Source organism: Pan troglodytes, chromosome 11, assembly GCF_028858775.2.
Source record: "Pan troglodytes isolate AG18354 chromosome 11, NHGRI_mPanTro3-v2.0_pri, whole genome shotgun sequence".
NCBI lineage: Eukaryota > Metazoa > Chordata > Mammalia > Primates > Hominidae > Pan > Pan troglodytes.
Window position 1 is genome coordinate 31,840,001 of NC_072409.2, and position 19,958 is coordinate 31,859,958.

The 19,958-nt window shown below is 39.9% G+C and overlaps 1 long non-coding RNA gene across 1 annotated transcript in view; it reads right to left on the reverse strand.

The window, feature by feature from the left end:
• Window positions 1-8,243: 8,243 nt before the first annotated feature.
• The window catches only part of LOC134807640 (uncharacterized), a 154,558-nt gene continuing 142,843 nt past the window's right edge, over window positions 8,244-19,958 (reverse strand). The window contains exon 6 of the long non-coding RNA XR_010148598.1: window positions 8,244-9,282. This is a non-coding gene — a long non-coding RNA (uncharacterized LOC134807640). The remainder of the gene's footprint in view (window positions 9,283-19,958) is intronic.

Here is a 19,958-nt window from a genome sequence, read left to right on the forward strand (position 1 = left end):
ACACAAATAGAGATACAAACCGATTATAATTCAATATGGCAAGTGCTCTAATAGCAAAATACTGTGGCAACAGAGAAGGAGGCATTCAGTTTTCTTGGTTTCCAAATATTAATGGAGTAGAGATTGTGTGATAATCAAGGTTTGATCAGAGAAATAAAACTGATAAATATATGTATATTCACAAACATATACATATATGCATGCATACAAACATTCATGTATATATAATATACATATATACACACGTGAATGTACATATATACACGCACACGTGAATGTACATACATATATATGCACATGCACATTTAGGGATTTGACCTTACATGATTGTGGAAGTTGGTTTAACAGTCTGTGTATGGTTATTGTCTTTGCTCAGATTTGGCAAACCTTTTCTTTAAAGGAGCAGATAATAAATATTTTAGGCTTTGGAAGACATATGATCTCTGTAGCACAGAAGCAGCCCCAAGCAATTAATAAACACATGGGTCTGGCTACATGCCAATAAAATTGCATTTACAAAAACAGGCAGTGGGTTGGGTTTGCTCTGCAGGTCATAGTTTGCAAACTAGTGACCTTCCTTGCCACTACTAGTTCTGGAGCCTGAAGTCAGCAGGACAGAGAGTTGGGCAAGGAAGTTGATATGAAGTGTGGGAGAGCAAGGATGAATTGGAGCCTGCAAAGATGGAGAATGGCCTAGAATCTGCCTCAGTTTCTCAATGTCTTCCAGCCTCTAACTTTAGTAATGTTTGAGTCCTGAAGAAGTGGTGTCTCTTCATGCACTACATTCACATGCAAGCCAGGAGTTAAAAAAACTGAAGAAGGATCCATTGGGAGGTGGAATTGCTGCTGGTCTGGCTGTTGGCCCAGACCAACAAGGTTTGCAAGCAGATAAGTAGCAATGGACATGGTTTACAATAGCACCTGGTGTTCCTTCATTGACCCTCTGAGTGTGAACTAACTACGGCTTCTGCTTTAATTCAACCTTCCAAAACTCATGCAAAATGTCTCCTATGACCCATGCTAACTTGAAACAATGTAGGAAAGGAAATTCTAGGAGGCATAAGTCTACTTGAACTAAGTTGACCCAGTCAAGTCCATACAGATGAGGAAGGTTTCAGACAGGAGCTTACATTGGAACTGGACCTCAAATATGAATGAACATTCTTACCAACTGAAAGACACCCCCAGAATCCCAAAAGCATTCTTTATGGGTGATCTGTTTTCACATGACTCCAACACAGAGTTTATAAGGAGAAACAACCAGTTTTTTTGCTTGCCAAGCATTTGAATAATTTATGTCCCAAATTTTTTTTCACTAATTGACTGCCTCCATCAGAATCCAGATGTGAGCAGGATGGTGACTTCTGTGACCATCTTGGCTCAAATTTTTCCATGCAAGCTGAGGGCCAGCCAGTTTGTCTGTCCATACCCAGCAGGAGAACCTACCTCTGGGAAAAAGAGGCTGCTCTGTCTGTGCAAATCATCCAATGCTCAAGCATATTCACATTTAGCAATGTTTCAGCGATAATTCCCATAAAAATTTTTTATTCTGTGTCACGGAACTGACTTCTTCCCCCCCTTTTTTAGCAACTTGTTCTTTCTTCTTGTGTTTTTCTTCATTAACGCTGTCAGATTTTACTAGATGTTCCAGCACCAGATGTTATATTTAATTCCTCCTTCTTCCAGTTCTTTCATGTGTTGAGCTTACCTCCACACCCCTTGTAATCATCCACTCATTCATTGACTTTCCATATATCCATTTTGTTATCCATCTTCGTGTTTATTTATTTGCCCATCCCTCTCCATTCATTTGTCCATCCATCCACTCACCCCTTTATCTCCTTTTTTTTTTTTTTTTTTTTGTGGCTACTACCCTGAAATAGGGTAGATAGAAGACTGAAATAGTCTTCTATCATCTCATTCTTTTTTTTTTATACTTTAAGTTCTAGGGTACATGTGCACAATGTGCAGGTTTATTACATATGTATACATGTGCCATGTTGGTGTGCTGCACCCATTAACTCGTCTTTTAAATTAGGTATATCTCCTAATGCTATCCCTACCCCATTCCCCAACCCCACGACAGGCCCTGGTGTGTGATGTTCCCCTTCCTGTGTCCAAGTGTTCTCATTGTTCAATTCCCACCTATGAGTGAGAACATGCAGTGTTTGGTTTTTTGTCCTTGCAATAGTTTGCTGAGAATGATGGTTTCCAGCTTCATCCATGTCTCTACAAAGGACATGAACTCATCCTTTTTTATGGCTGGCTGCATAGTATTCCATGGTGTATATGTGCCACATTTTCTTAATCCAGTCTATCATTGATGGACATTTGGGTTGGTTCCAAGTCTTTGCTATTGTGACTAGTGCCGCAGTAAACATACATATGCATGTGTCTTTATAGCAGCATGATTTATAGTCCTTTGGGTATATACCCAGTAATGGGATGGCTGGGTCAAATGGTATTTCTAGTTCTAGATCCTTGAGGAATCGCCACACTGTCTTGCACAATGGTTGAACTAGTTTACAGTCCCAACAACAGTGTAAAAGTGTTCCTATTTCTCCACATCTTCTCCAGCACCTGTTGTTTCCTGACTTTTTAATGATCGCCATTCTAACTGGTGTGAGATGGTATCTCATTGTGGTTTTGATTTGCATTTTTCTGATGGCCAGTGATGATGAGCATTTTTTCATGTGTCTTTTGGCTGCATAAATGTCTTCTTTTGAGAAGTGTCTGTTCATATCCTTCGCCCACTTGTTGATGGGGTTGTTGTTTTTTTCTTGTAAATTTGTTTGATTTCTTCGTAGATTCTGGATATTAGCCTTTTGTCAGATGAGTAGACTGCAAAAATTTTCTCCCATTCTGTAGGTTGCCTGTTCACTCTGATGGTAGTTTCTGTTGCTGTGCAGAAGCTCTTTCGTTTAATTAGATCCCATTTGTCAATTTTGGCTTTTGTTGCCATTGCTTTTGGTGTTTTAGATATGAAGTCCTTGCCCATGCCTATGTCCTGAGTGGTATTGCCTAGGTTTTCTTCTAGGGTTTTTATGGTTTTAGGTCTAACACATAAGTCTTTAATCCATCTTGAATTAATTTTTGTATAAGGTGTAAGGAAGGGATCCAGTTTCAGCTTTCTACATATGGCTAGCCAGTTTTCCCAGCACCGTTTGTTAAATAGGGAATCCTTTCCCCATTTCTTGTTTTTGTCAGGTTTGTCAAAGATCAGATGGTTGTAGATGTGTGGTATTATTTGTGAGGGCTCTGTTCTGTTCCATTGGTCTGTATCTCTGTTTTGGTAACAGTGTCATGATGTTTTGGTGACTGTGGCCTTGTAGCATAGTTTGAAGTCAGGTAGCATGATGCCTCCAGCTTTGTTTTTTGGCTTAGGATTTTCTTGGCAATGAGGGCTCTTTTTTGGTTCCATGTGAACTTTAAAGTAGTTTTTTCCAAGTCTATGAAGAAAGTCATTGGTAGCTTGATGGGGATGGCATTGAATCTATAAATTACCTTGGGCAGTATGGCCATTTTCACCATATTGATTCTTCCTATCCATGAGCATGGAATGTTCTTCCATTTGTTTGTGTCCTCTTTTATTTCATTGAGCAATGATTTGTAGTTCTCCTTGAAGAGGTCCTTCACATCCCTTGTAAGTTGGATTCCTAGGTATTTTATTCTCTTTGAAGCAGTTGTGAATGGGAGTTCACTCATGATTTGGCTCTCTGTTTTTCTGTTATTGGTGTATAAGAATGCTTGTGAGTTTTGCACATTGAGTTTGTATCCTGAGAATTTGCTGAAGTTGCTTATCAGCTTAAGGAGATTTTGGGCTGAGATGATGGGGTTTTCTAAATACACAATCATGTCATCTGCAAACAGGGACAATTTGACTTCCTCTTTTCCTAATTGAATACCCTTTATTTCTTTCTCCTGCTTGATTGCCCTGGCTAAAACTTCCAACACTATGTTGAATAGGAGTGGTGAGAGAGAGTATCCCTGTCTTGTGCCAGTTTTCAAAGGGAATGCTTCCAGTTTTTGCTCATTCAGTATGATATTCACTGTGGGTTTTTCATAAATAGCTCTTATTATTTTGAGATACGTCCCATCAATACCTAATTTATTGAGAGTTTTTAGCATGAAGGGTTGTTGAATTTTGTCAAAGGCCTTTTCTGCATCTATTGAGATAATCATGTGGTTTTTGTCTTTGGTTCTGTTTATATGCTGGATTACGTTTATTGATTTGCATATGTTGAACCAGCTTTGCATCCCAGGGATGAAGCCCACTTGATCATAGTGGATAAGCTTTTTGATGTGCTGCTGGATTCAGTTTGCCAGTATTTTATTGAGGATTTCTGCGCTGATGTTCATCAGGGCTGTTGGTCTAAAATTCTCTTTTTTGTTGTGTCTCTGCCAGGCTTTGGTATCAGGATGATGCTGGCTTCATAAAATGAGTTAGGGAAGATTCTCTGTTTTTCTATTGATTAGGATAGTTTCAGAAGGAATGGTACCAGTTCCTCCTTGTACCTCTGGTAGAATTCTGCTGTGAATCCGTCTAGTCCTGGACTTTTTTTGGTTGGTAGGCTATTAATTATTGCCTCAATTTCAGAGCCTGTTATTGGTCTATTCAGGGATTCAACTTCTTCCTAGTTTAGTCTTGGGACCACGTATGTGTCGACGAATTTATCCATTTCTTCTAGATTTTCTAGTTTATTTGTGTAGAGGTGTTTATAGTATTCTCTGATGGTAGTTTGTATTTCTGTGGGATTGGTGGTGATTTCCCCTTTATCATTTTTTATTGCATCTATTTGATTCTTCTCTCTTTTCTTCTTTATTAATCTTGCCAGCGGTCTATCAATTTTGTTGATCTTTTCAAAAAACCAGTTCCTGGATTCATTGATTTTTTGAAGGGTGTCTCTGTCTCCTTCAGTTCTGCCCTGATCTTAGTTACTTCTTGCCTTCTGCTAGCTTTTGAATGTGTTTGCTCTTGCTTCTCTGGTTCTTTTAATGGTGATGTTAGGGTGACAACTTTAGATCTTTCTTGCTTTCTCTTGTGGGCATTTAATGCTATAAATTTCCCTCTACACACTACTTTAAATGTGTCCCAGAGATTCTGGTATGTTGTGTCTTTGTTTTCATTGGTTTCAAAGAACATCTTTATTTCTGCCTTCATTTCGTTACGTACCCAGTAGTCATTCAAGAGCAGGTTGTTCAGTTCCCATGCAGTTGAGCGGTTTTGAGTGAGTTTCTTAATCCTGAGTTCTAGTTTGATTGCACTGTGGTCTGAGAGACAGTTTGTTATAATTTCTGTTCTTTTACATTTGCTGAGCAGTGCTTTACTTCCAACTATGTGGTCAATTTTGGAATCAGTGTGATGTGGTGCTAAGAAGAATGTATATTCTTTTGTTTTGGGGTGGAGAGTTCTGTACATGTCTATTAGGTCCACTTGGTGCAGAGCTGAGTTTAATTCCTGGATATCCTTGTTAACTTTCTGTCTCGTTGATCTGTCTAATGTTGACAGTGGGGTGTTGAAGTCTCCCATTATTATTGTGTGGGAGTCTAAGTCTCTTTGTAGATCTCTAAGGACTTGCTTTATGAATCTGGGTGCTCCTGTATTGGGTGCATATATATTTAGGACAGTTAGGTCTTCTTGTTGAATTGATCCCTTTACCATTATGTAATGGCCTTCTTTGTCTCTTTTGATCTTTGCTGGTTTAAAGTCTGTTTTATCAGAGACTAGGATTGCAACCCCTGCCTTTTTTTGTTCTCCATTTGCTTGGTAGATCATCCTCCATCCCTTTATTTTAAGCCTATGTGTGTCTCTGCACGTGAGATGGGTCTCCTGAATACAGCACACTGATGGGTCTTCACTCTATCCAGTTTGCCAGTCTGTGTCTTTTAATTGGAGCATTTAGCCCATTTACTGTTAAGGTTAATATTGTTATGTGTGAATTTGATCCTGTCATTATGATGTTAGCTGGTTATTTTGCTTGTTAGTTGATGCAGTTTCTTTCTAGCCTTGATGGTCTTTACAATTTGGCATGTTTTTGCAGTAGCTGGTACCAGTTGTTCCTTTCCATGTTTAGCGCTTCCTTCAGGAGCTCTTTTAGGGCAGGCCTGGTGGTGACAAAATCTCAGCATTTGCTTGTCTGTAAAGGATTTTATTTCTCCTTCACTTTTGAAGCTTAGTTTGGCTGGATATGAAATTCTGCGTTGAAAATTCTTTCCTTTAAGAATGTTGAATATTGGCCCCCACTCTCTTCTGGCTTATAGAGTTTCTGATCAGCTGTTAGTCTGATGGGCTTCCCTTTGTGGGTAACCTGACCTTTCTCTCTGACTGCCCTTAACATTTTTTCCTTCATTTCAACCTTGGTGAATCTGACAATTATGTGTCTTGGAGTTGCTCTTCTCAAGGAGTATCTTTGTGGCATTCTCTGTATTTCCTGAATTTGAATGTTGGCCTGTCTTGCTATATTGGGGAAGTTCTCCTGGATAATATCCTGCAGAGTGTTTTCCAACTTGGTTCCATTCTCCCCGTCACTTTCAGGTACACCAATCAGACGTAGATTTGGTCTTTTCACATAGTCCCATATTTCTTGGAGGCTTTGTTCATTTCTTTTTATTCTTTTTTCTCTAAACTTCTCTTCTCCCTTCATTTCATTAATTTGATCTTCAATCACTGATACCCTTTCTTCCCGTTGATAGAATCAGCTACTGAAGCTTGTGCATTCGTCACGTAGTTCTTGTGCCATGGTTTTCAGCTCCATCAGGTCATTTAAGGACTTCTCTACACTGGTTATTCTAGTTAGCCATTCGTCTAATCTTTTTTCAAGGTTTTTAGCTTCTTTGCGATGGGTTCAGACTTCCTCCTTTGGCTCGGAGAAGTTTGATCTTCTGAAGCCTTCTTCTCTCAACGCATCAAAGTCATTCTCAGTCCAGCTTTGTTCCATTGCTGGCAAGGAGCTGCATTCCTTTGGAGGGGGAGAGGGGCTCTGATTTTTGGAATTTTCAGTTTTTCTGCTCTGGTTTTTCCCCATCTTTGTGGTTTTATCTACCTTTGGTCTTTGATGATGGTGACGTACAGATGGGATTTTGGTGTGGATGTCCTTTCTGTTTGTTAGTTTTCCTTCTAACAGTCAGGACCCTCAGCTGCAGGTCTGTTGGAGTTTGCTGGAGGTCCACTCCAGACCTGTTTGCCTGGGTATCAGCAGCGGAGGCTGCAGAACAGCGAATATTGCTGAACAGCAAATGTTGCTACCTGATCATTCCTCTGGAAGCTTCATCTCAGAGGGGTACCTGGCCGTGTGAGGTGTCAGTCTGCCCCTACTGGGGGGTGCCTCCCAGTTCAGCTACTCAGGGGTCAGGGACCCTCTTGAGGACTCAGTCTGTCCATTCTCAGATCTCAAACTCCGTGCTGGGAGAACCACTACTCTCTTCAAAGCTGTCAGACAGGGACATTTAAGTCTGCAGAGGTTTCTGCTGACTTTTGTTCAGCTATGCCCTGCCCCCAGAGGTGGAGTCTACAGAGGCAGGCAGGCCTCCTTGATCTGTGGTGGGCTCCACACAGTTCCAGCTTCCCGGCCACTTTGTTTACCTACTGAAGCCTCAGCAATGGTGGGCGCCCTTCCCCCAGCCTCGCTGCTGCCTTGCAGTTCAATCTCAGACCACTGTGCCAGCAATGTGCAAGGCTCCCTGGGCATGGGACCCTCTGAGCCATGTGTGGGATATAATCTCCTGGTGTGCCATTTGCTAAGACCGTTGGAAAAGTGCAGTATTAGGGTGGGAGTGACCCCATTTTCCAGGCGTCTGTCACAGCTTTCCTTGGCTAGGAAAGGGAACTCCCTGACACCTTGCACTTCCCAGGTGAGGCGATGCCTCGCCCTGCTTCAGCTCATGCTTGGTGGGTTGCACCCACTGTCCTGCACCCACTGTCCAACAAGCCCCAGTGAGATGAACCCGGTACCTCAGTTGGAAATGCAGAAATCACCCGTCCTCTGCGTCGCTCATGCTGGGAGCTGTAGACTGGAGCTGTTCCTATTTGGCCATCTTGGAACCACCCCCTATCATCTCATTCTTAAATGATTAAAAGGTCCAATAAATTGGTTTTCCTAAGAGGCTTAGTGAATGCATAGGATGTGGAGTAACATAGGCTTACATTTGAATTCTGTCTCTGTCCTTTACTAACTCTGTGTTCTTAACCACATAATTGAAACTCTCTGGGTCCATTGAGGAACTAATAATTCCACATCTCAGGATTGTTGTAGGCGTTTATTGAAAAAAGGTTTATAAGGCAAGTAGTACAGTGCTTGGAACATGCAAGACACTCCATAAATGTTAATTCATTCCCTCCTCCCTATTTCTTATACCCTAACTACTTTATAATTTTGTTCATATATCTTCACAAACACTTGAAATTGTCACCTAACTCGGGTCTTTGCTGAAACCATCCTTCTTCCAACAACTGTGTCCACCCCAATTCCTAACTTACTATTGAGACACATCACTATTTCTAACTTTGGGTCTTTAATCATGTAAACTTTTCTTCTTGAATTATCTGTCTTCTCATTTCTTTTTGTAGAAAATGGATCTGATTTCTTGGATCCACTCCTTCCCCTATTAAAATGCTACCTCTTTCTATAACCCTTCTTGAATCCACCAGTTTAAACCTTTACCCCCACTGTATTAATGTAAGACTTTATTTGCAGGTAAGGGAAAAAGGATCTGCATTTTTGAGCATACACTGTTGAGTCTGGATATACTTGTTATGTGTTTTTACAGCAATTTCATGAAGTAATTATTATCTTTGTTCTTTTTTAGTAGAAGAACTTTCCCAAGGTCACTCAGCTAATAAAGACCAAAGCAAAAATATGAATCCAGGTCCAAATATCTTAATTCAAAATATCTTTTCCATTTCATACTACCTTGCCTTTCATCCTCTATCATATATTGTAATAATTCTGTAAAAATATTAAAAAACATAATTCTGACATTTATCAAAGATTTTGAAAAATGAAAATCTGTGATTGACCCCACAAATAAATGATATTAAAGGATAGGGATAGTGTTTTATTTATTCTTGTATCACCTTAACTGACCTATGTAACAAACCTACCAATAGGCATGTGGTAAATGTCCAAGTGAAAGACATCAAAAGCATAAATAGGACGTTTCACCAGAGTCATATTCTTCAGGTTCCGCCTCAATTTCAAATGTTATAAGTGATCATAAATCCTTCAGCCATCATATTGTCAGGGTAAGGTCAATTTCGGTGTTCTTTCTTTTTAGTAAGAATGTCTGCAACAAAAATGGAATTATTATTGTTAAATTCTTATCATAATAAGACTCTTCATACATTAGAGTCCTGGGCTATTTTGTGAAAATCCTTGGCCTGATTCCTGCAGCCAGAAGGCAGCAAGCTCCTTTATTTGTCTCTCCATAGCATTAGTAACCCTGTACAAGTTAAATTTGTTTTATTTATAGCTTGGAAGAGCTTTCACCCATGAGGAGTACTGAGTAAATAGACTTTTCCCATCATTCTCCAAAGAGGTTGGAAAGGAACTACTCAGGAGGAAAGCCTGGAGGGTACAAATTATCAGAATGAAGTATAGTCTTTTGTTCAGAATCAGAAGAATTAACCACTCAAATCATAAAATACCAGATGAAGCTCACTTCACCCAATAGGAGTGAGCAAAGTGAGACGAAGGAAGACATGGTGACACAGAAAACCTCCAAGGAGTAATCTCTCCAGTTTAAGTGAAGACAAGTTCACTTGGGATCCTCAAGGTTATATGATCCTCAAGGTTATATTTTTGCCTAAAAGGCCAAGGAAGCTTGCTTTATGTTAGCACAGAAAAGAGTTATAGTTTTAAAAAACTTAAAAAAAAATAGGTGAGATTGAGAGGGCAATGCAGAATAATCTGCTGATCTGTGAAGTGTCTATGTCTAGTTATTTGTACTTGAGTGTGAGAAGAGCAACTCAAAGTTATTGAATTAAAGGAGTTCAAAGATCAATGCAACATGATTAAATAATCATATTGTGAATTAAATAAACATAAATAATCATATTAGACCTTAAATCTGCTATCTCTTGGAGAGAAATGAGATGGTTATGATCTTTGATAAACCCCCAAATTCTCTGCTGTCCTTGTGAAAGGAACATGCTGCTGTTTCACTGTGAGCTTTGAGATCCTTTCAAAGAGAAAGAATGGGTTTTTGTTGCTCAGTACACACAAACTTGCCTGGTGCCCCTTCTAATCAATGGCATTTATTTCCCCCAGAGAGTTGCCAAAGGCTGAAGGCTGGGATGTGGCATTGAGACAGAACTAACCTAACTGGCTCTCATGGGGATTGATCACATGCATTGACCTTCCACTACAGTGTTCTAAGCATTTGAGTTAACTGGGTGTGCTTTCCCTACAAGTAAGTCTCAGCCACTCCATAAAAAAGAAGATGGGATTGTCAAGTATCAGGTTTAACATACTGTATCTTTAAGACAAGGTGAGGTTTACTTTCAAAGCAGGGTGTGGAACTTTCTACAGAGAAACCCTGCATGGTCATAAACTATTCATGAAAGTTCTCATGTTTCTAGAACAACCTACTTTCTACTTCCCTTAACTGGTCTTATTATTACCTGTCTCATCTTCCTGACAACTCTGACCTCAGATCTACCTTTAATTTATTTTAATACATTCCCTTTTTTATCCTGGACATAATGTGTATAAATTGTTGATATCTTGTCCATTTGATACCTGACCTTGACCTACCTTGACACCACTGTCCTTACTTTTGCTAGAGATGTCAGTGTCAGACACATTTCTCAGTGCCTGTTCTTGATACCCCTTTCCTACCCCCATTTTTGGCTTTGCTCTCCCTGTGAAAACTTTACAACTGAAAGAGGTTCCACTACATGACACAAAGCCAAAGGCAGGACAAGGGACTGCAAAGGCTCCTACAGCAAAGTCTGCAGTGTCATAGGACAGAGGGAGTGAGCTCCATCACCCTTGGCACCTAAGCAACAAGAGGCCTGGCCTAGTTTCATATACCCCAGAGAACCCTTAACTAAGCAGGTGGTCACACCAACTTGAGACTGTGCTTCAACAGTATCTGTGTCCTGAGACTGTGCTTCAACTGTATCTATGTCCTGAGAAAAGCCAACCATGTCGTTATGCATCAGCCAATGCAGTGCAACAGAATAGTACATGCTTTGGAGCCAGGGCTACTTGGCTTGGAATCCTGGTTCTACTCCTTGCTAACTGTGTTACCTCAATCAAGTTTCTTAACTTTTCTGAGCCTCAGTTACCTTATCTATAAAATGGGGCTAATTGTACCTGCCTTTCACTATCATTGTAAGAATTTAGAGATAACAATTATAAAATACAGGACATTGCATATAACATACAATATATCGGGTTTATTATTATTTATTTTTCCTTGCTATTTTTGTCATTATTATTGTCATGACAGGGCCTTAATGTCCAGATTCTAGCAAGAATAGTGAACATTTCAAATATCCAGGCAGCTCATTTCTTGAGAGATGGACCACAGGCTTCCTCACACACTAGGCTGGTTGCTCAGTGTTGTAAATCACCACTTGGCTTCCTACCTGAACTTTTAATCTTGTCCCCATCTCAATTTAAAGAGGGTGAGAAAGCAGAGACATCAATCGTTTCCTTGTCAAGGACAACAGCCCCTTCCTTCTTCCTTGGATCTCTCCTGGGGACCCATCTGCCTGGTGCCAAGGGAGGGGGCTGCTGCTGAATACAAATCACCATGTGGTGGGGGAGTCTTGTGCTTCTATATCAGCCAGGAGCCATTTCACCATCCCTGTGTGAGACTCCAATGAGCCCAACCCAGTCCTCCCACTGCTCCTGGGGTTAAGCGCCCCACTGCTTCACAGTCACCCTGGATAGTGATGTAACCATGAAGATGGCAGTTACCCAAGGTACTGGGACACAGACTTTATTGATTTGTTCTTCTAATGTATTAGGAGGAAACAGGAAACCTCAGGAAGGTCATAAGCGACAATTGTGCATTGACTGGCACAGACATTGACTTCATTCAGAAAGGCACGACTCAAGTGGCCTTGCTTTCAGAGAGGAGGGGGGCCATAGAGGCAAGACTCAGAAAATAAAGACAATAAGCACGAGCTGGATCACAGGGAATCAGAAGGAACTGAAGAACCTAACGCTCAAGCTCACACTTGAGGGAAAGTCTTTGTTCAGTTCCTGGTAGAGCCAGATGTTCAATCGATGTTGCTAAACAATTGGATGAAGGCATAAACCAGCAAGGGTGAGCCCCTTAGAACTTCCTCTATTGATTTTCTGGGCACCTCTGTACCATTTTCCCATTTGATTCTGTGGTTACAGGCCCTTCTTTCCATCTCTTTTTCATGATCTTTAAAGCTGAGCCCGTCAGAGAACTTTTAATGGACTCCCGCTGTTTTCTTCAGCTTTCAACCTCTTGCGATGCGCCCTGTAATCACTGACCACTGCAAAAATCAGAATGACACATTTGAAGATCTCCTGGCCTTCCTGTACCCTCTTTTCTTCTAGGTCTGTGTTCTGGATATTTGGGGTCTGCCTCTCAAACGTTTTGCCTTCCCTGATGATTTTATTAATGAGAAGTGCCGTCTTTCTTCAAGGGTTATGGTTATTTCAACTTTATTATCCAATTCTCACTTTCTTGTGAGCAATTATTCCAGATGAGCATTTGAGTTAACTGGGTGTGCCTCCTCTACAGATAAGTCTCAGCCATTCCGTAAAAGGGAAGTTGAGATTCTCGGGTATCAGGTTTAAAACACTGAATCTTTAAGACAAGGTGAGGTTTACTTTCAAAGCATGGTGTGGAACCTCCTAAAGAAAACTGTCTATGAAGCCATATCTTTCTAAATGTTTGGCTTTAATCAATTCAGCAGACTTTTGGATAGGATCCTAAGGTCTCTTCTAACCCCATAACTACAGTTAAACCATTAATCCAGAACTCAGTGGAACATTGCAGTTTTTCTAGAAACGGTTCTCTACTGATTATTAATACTGAAAAACTATAGACCACCAAGCAGAGATGGACCTTCAAACCATTCTTTTGTTTAGGCTTTTGTGGGCTCTGTACAGGCAACAGATCTCTAGTCCTGGTTTTAGCATCCATGTAAAACACCATCTTGGCAGAAGGAGAAGCAACAGAAAAGTGCTATCTCCGGTGAAAGACGTAATGCGGGGGTTTACTCATAAGCAGTGTAGAGATTAAGGACAAAGCCTTCTGTACAGCTCAGATTCTAACACACGGAGGTGATTAGTCCCAGCTCTGCAAGCTACTCTCTCTGTAACTTAGGCACATGACTTAAACTTTGTAGCCTCATGTTTACAGGGGATTACTAATAAACTAATAATAGCCTCATGTTTAAAAGGGATTACTAATAAACTGATTTGGGAGTGCTATGAAGATAAGCAGACAATGAATTTTAAATAGCCAAGCACATAGCAACTGCTCAATAAGCAATTGTTGGTTTTCCCCCCCTGCCCAGGATTCCAGTGAGTTCTGGACTAATAATTTGGCTTCAATTATAGACTCATGGGCTTAGCAGGAACCTTAATATCATATTTTAGGATAAAACATCTAATATTTATTAACCACTAACTATGTGCCAGGCAATGTGATAAACAATTTGAAAATAATATTTTATTTATTGAGATAACAGATATTATACTCATATTTCAGATGAGAAATATGAGAAAAGTGGGGCTCCCATGTATTAAATAATGTTCCTTAGGTCATGCAGCTAATCATTGATAAAGCAGAGATGCACATCTTGGACTTTCTCACTCCAGAGCCCATTCTCTTAACCACATTGTTGTAAGAACATTTTAGAATGAGAAATCAGTGGTATGACTTTAATAAACTAAAAAATCAGTGAACTGTAGAGTCTCTGGGGAAATACGGTTTGGAGAGTGGAGGTGGAAATGCACTAAAATAATAGATTCCAGTATCGATCTAGTGAGCGGAGCTGAGGAGACAGAGATTAGTAGGATTTGTAAAGTTGTTATTAGTATTTGCCAAAGATGTTTGCCATTGCCCATGTTCTTCTTGGGAATGTTGCCTTTTGAATATTACTCTGGAAAACAGGATCAATAAAAATCCTTTCTTTCCTGTGTCCCAACATGCTTATTAAATTTTCTCAGTACTGGGTACCATGATAGGCAGGGAGAGAACAGAGATATCAAACACAGGACAAGTTTTACATTTGATGTGTTTCAGTTATAGATGTAAGAAGCTGCATCTGGAAAAAAATGTGGGGCAGCAGTTGAATGGGCTTTGAGTCTACACTGAGGAGTCTTAACTTCAGCAACAACCTGACATGAAGTTACTTAGGAGGGGAGTGCTGTGAGAACTGCAATTTCTAAAACTCACCCTGGACCAGAGATGATGCTATAGTTTGTTACTTGGTATCCCTGAACACAAAGAAGTCCACAGATGTGATGAGATGAATACCTTAAACTTGTAGGTGAAAAGCCATGTCTGTGTGCACATGAGCTTTCTTTTCTGAAAAGAATGTCGAAAATTTTATTCTCAAAAGGTCAGTGATGCAACATGATTAAGGTCAAATACCACTGATATTGGCTCAGAGGAAGAAAAATTAGAGGAAGATATGTAAAGTTGGTGAGGAATACAGTTGAGAGATGAAGATGAGCAGAGATAGTGTCATGGAGATGGAGCTGGCAGGTGTAAAGGCTATGCTACCTAGGACGTAGGAATGACACCTGAAATGGGCAATTAATCAGGTGTGGAAGGTAAGAGAAAAAGGAAAGATGAAGCTCCAATATCTCTTGATTTTCTAGCCTGGAGATGGATCAACACACCAAGAAAGAAAATACAAAAGACACTATAAGCGTAGGGAGGAGATAATAAATTTAGTATTGGTATTGGTATAGATTGCTCTTTGAAATGTAATTATGGAATTGCAGTTTTCTCTATGAAGCTTAGAACATATGTCTATGAAGCTTAGAACATATGTCAGAAAGTGTAATTTAACTCATTGACATACCAGACCAATGAAGATGAACTTGTTGATTTGAGATTTGTAAGGCAAACACAAAAAGGATTGTTTTCTATAAAGTTTGGATGTATACCTAAAATTGAAGCTACGACCCCATCTCCTATTTCCACCTCTCTCATTCCCCCACAGTCTCTGAGACAAAGGTCTCATAATGGCTTAAATATGTTTACACAATTCCCAATGTTTAAATAAATTCTTAAGAACTGGCATAATCCAGATTTTTTCCAAACTGGGTAAAATAACAATCCAGTTATTGCCAGAATTTTCTTTTTTTTATAAAGATATTTGGTATTTTGTAGACATAGTTCAAATTATACCAATGCCTTAACCATCAAAAGTAGAAAACGTTACTGAGAAGATTTTCAGCAAATACTGTGTGCCAGTACTAGATCTCTTTGTAAATGTTAATTATTCTAGGCAATTAACATATTTTTGTTGCATCAACCTTATGAGGTAGATATTATTTTCCCTGCTTTACAAATGAAGAAAAATGAGAGCAAAAAACTAAGAAACTTGCCCAAATGTGTCAAAGTAGGAACTGGCAGATCTTTTCTAATCCCTAGTCTATATATATTTCTGACTACATCTGCACCTCTGGGTCATTGAGCCCATTCCTTTTTAGAGTCCCCATCCCTTTATGCCTTCCTTCCTTCCTCACCACTCAGCTTAGATTCCAGAATCTGAAGCTGTAATCATCTTCTTGCAAATCCTCACCTTTCTGGCCCTTCTGTCATTCTCAGCCAGCCAAACTCACTCAGTCCTCAAACCCAACCGTGCCTATTTTGTCCCTACACCAGGGTCACTGATAGTGAATGGGAGAAAAATACTCAACCATACTGTCTGGTCTAACCTCAAATTTGTGACCACAAACCTCAAGTGAACTTTATATTTTCCCTGGCAACCTTGCCACGTTTTTTGATTCTCTCATTATCCAAGACAACCATAGTGGAATCTTCTCATTTCTCAGCCTTCTTACTCTGCCCCCTTCTTTTTATTCTCAGATGATGACCTTGCTTCTTATCCAGCTAAGAAAATAGTCATGATCTGAAGATAAAAACGTGTATTCTCATTACCAGTTTTCCAACCTATCTGCATCTCAACCTCCAGAGCCAGCTTTCTCCTGTTTATATATTTATTCATAGGGATTGTTCATGCTTCTACTAAGAACAACCCTTCTGCTTGTGCACTGGATCTCATCTGACTTCTTTCTTTTGGACTTTGTTCCTGTAGTATTCATCCCTTTGTCTTCTTGATCATTTTTTCCTTTTCTGTTGATCATTGCCATCAGCAGACAAGCATGCTATCCTGTTTCCCATGTTAAGAAAATGAAACCCGCCCTTGACTCACATTCTCTTCTAGTTCTTGCCGTATGTTTTTCCTCTCTGTTAAAGCAAAACTCGAGAAAAGAATTGTCCATCCATACTTGCTCTCTCCACTATCTCATTTCTAATCCTTTTTTAAAAATGTGCCAATCAGGCGTTAGTTCCCATTCTTTCAAAAACATTTTTTGAAAACTGTTATTATCAATGCCATCAAACAGTGACATGTCAAATCCAGTGATCAATTATCAGTGCTACTCTTAAACTCTCAGGTGCTCTGACAAAGTTATTCACTTTTTCTCTCCTCAATACTCTGTTCTCTTGGCTTCTGTGATAGTGTGTTCTAGATTTTCTTCTCCTTCACTGGCCAACCCATCTTAGTATTTTTTTTTTTTGCTGGCTCCTCCATCCCTGCTTTGATGATTCAGTGTGTTTCTCTACTGTCTTCTCGTCACCTGCATTTGTTTATGGATTATTTCATACAGTCTGATAACCCCCAACTTTCTATCTCTTGTCCTAAATTCTTCCATGATATATGGGATATCAATTACCTGCCAAACATCTAGAATGTCTATTATCTATCTTATACGTAATACAGCTAAAACAGAAATCTTGATCTTTTCTTCCCTCTCAAAATACTCTGATTATTTCCAGTCTTTTTCAAAACTTAGAAAGCATTATTGATTTCTCATTTCCCCTTATTTCTTACACCTAAGCTATCAGCAAGTTTTGTCAGCTTTACCTTAATCTCACTTCCCTCCATCCGACAGTTCTGGTCTAAGCTACCATGCTCTCTTTGTTGGACTACAATTGCCTACAAATTGATCTCATTGCTTCTACTCTTCCTTCTTTCCTCTCCCCATATCTTTTCTCTATTCCAGTAGCCAGTGTTCCTTTTAAAATGGATTGTGTTTCTGTCCGTAAAATCACTTCAATTGCTTTCCATTTTACTGAGAATGAAATTCAGACTTCTTAATGACCTACCAAGCATTACCTGATCCAGCCACTGCCTACCTCTCTAATCTTATTTTCGACTAATTTCCCCATTGGTGAATTGCGCTATATCTACATTGGCATTTTGACTTTCTTCTAACCCATAAAACTCATTGCTGCTCTAAGGGTTTTGCATTTCTCATTCTCTGGACTCAAATGCTCTTATTCCAGATACTTACGAAACCCTTGCCATTAAAAAATATAGAACATCTTATTGAAGCACAATTCATAATAGCAAAGACATGGAATCAACCTAAATGCCCATCAATGACAGATTGGTTAAAGAAAATGTGATACATATACACTGTGAAATACTATGCAGCCATAAAAAAGAATGAGATTATTTCCTTTGCAAGAACACAGATGGAGGTGGAGGCCATTATCCTTAGCAAACTAATGCATGAACAAACCCAAATACTGCATGTTCTTACTTATAAGTGGGAGCTAAATAATGAGAACACATGGACACATAGAGGGGAACAACAGACTCTGCAGCCTACTTGAGGATGGAGGGTGGGAGAAGGGAGAGGATCAGAAAATATAACCATTTGCTACTAGGCCTACTACCTGGGTGATGAAATAATCTGTACAACAAACCCCTTTGACATGAGTTTACCTATATAACAAATCTACCCATGTACCCCTGAACCTAAAATAAAAGTAAAAAAAAAATGAAGAAGGTGATAATGTGACTAATAAAAATTTGGTCAGGACAGCAAGAATACCATAATTAGTATAAAACAAAAAGAAAACCACACACACTTGGCCGGGTGTGGTGGCTCATGCCTGTAATCCCAGCACTTTGGGAGGCCGAGGCGGGCGGATCACAAGGTCAGGAGATCCAGACCATTCTGGCTAACATGGTGAAACCCCGTCTCTACTCGAAGTACAAAACATTAGCCAGGGGTTGTGGCAGGTGCCTGTAGTCCCAGCTACTCGGGAGGCTGAGGCAGGAGAGTAGAGTGAACCCAGGAGGCAGAGCTTGCAGTGAGCCGAGATCGCACCACTGCACTCCAGCCTGGGCAACAGAGAGAGACTCCGTCTCAAAAAAAACCCAAAAAAACCCCAAAACAAACAAACAAAAAAAACAGTTGTACTACTTAGATAAAATTCTGCTTGTATTAATGTGCATCATATATTAGTATAAAAAGATTTATTTTTATACTAACACCCAGTTAAATATATGTTAAAACAATCCATTGTTAATACTTGTCTGTATAAGTTGTGACTTTTTATTGTATGTTTTACCATCAAAGAGATTGTATAACTAAAAAAACGTAGAACATCTTTTTTTATTTTTATTTATTTGTTTATTTTTTGTTGAGATGGGAGTCTTGCTCTGTCACCCAGGCTGGAGTGCAGTAGTGCGATCTCGGCTCACTGCAACCTCCACCTCCTGGGTTCAAGCGATTCTCCTGCCTCAGCCTCCCGAGTAGCTGGGATTACAGGCATGTGCCACCATGCCCGGCTAATTTTTGTATTTTTAGTAGAGACGGGGTTTCGCCATGTTGGCCAGGCTGGTCTCGAACTCCTGACCTCAGGTGATCCACCTGTCTCAGCCTCCCAAAGTGCTGGGATTACAGGCTTGAGCCACCGTGCCCTGCCCAGAACATCTTAAAAACCTAGAACTTCTGTTAGAAGAGCCTTAGAGATCTATAACACAAAACTTATTTTTGCATTTTAGAGCTGAGAAAAGTGAAGCTTAGAAAGCTAAGAGACTTGCCCAAATCCAAAAAGGAAGTGACCAAGCTGAGACCTCCGTTCCTCTGTAACCAATTTCCTTTCCTATAAATTTTTCAGGAAAGCTAATTACTCTGTGTATGGCGCTCTTCTTGTTTTCTACTCACATTAACTGTGATTAGTTATAAACAATAGCACAATTTGTATATTAGGATTACATTCTTCTGAATTCTTTTCACAAACTCTTTCCTGGGGCAGTATGCTTATGTGGGTGAGATGGGTCAGAGAAAAGATTATGGAAACTCAAGGATGATAGTATTTTCACTTAATAGATGTATTTGGCTTTTTCTCTGTGGAAATCAAAGAGCTTCACTCAGAGGTGTTAATTCTCCTGTGATCCCTCTGAAGTAGTTTACAAAGACCACTGCACAGATGAGAAAACCGAGTTTGCATCCCCGGTCTGTACTACTGACATCAGCTGGAGGGACATTTCTAAAATATACGACTGGCTGCTTTATTCCTCTGCTTAAAATCCTTCATGACCTCCTTTGCCCTCAGGATAAATTCCAGACTCTTTCACCAAGCTAAGCAGCCCTCATAACCCATGCTCTCATAGTTAACCTCTACCCCTTCCACTTCCTTTGGTATACTCACTGCTATTGCCACACATGTCATGCTCATTGTCTTTTACCTCCAAGGCCTTTACCTATTCTGTTTCTGCTCTGAGCGCCCTTACATACCTGTTCTTTGTATCGAGGAACAGGTGTTACCTCTTCTCTGTATCCTCTGAGGCAGCGGCATTTGCTTCCTCAGTATTTTGAACATCTTATGCATGACCCTATTAGAGAATTTATAAGTGCATGAAGGGTTTTTGTTTGTTTTGTACTTCTCACTTCTCTTTTAGATTGAGCTCTTGGTGGACAAGCATT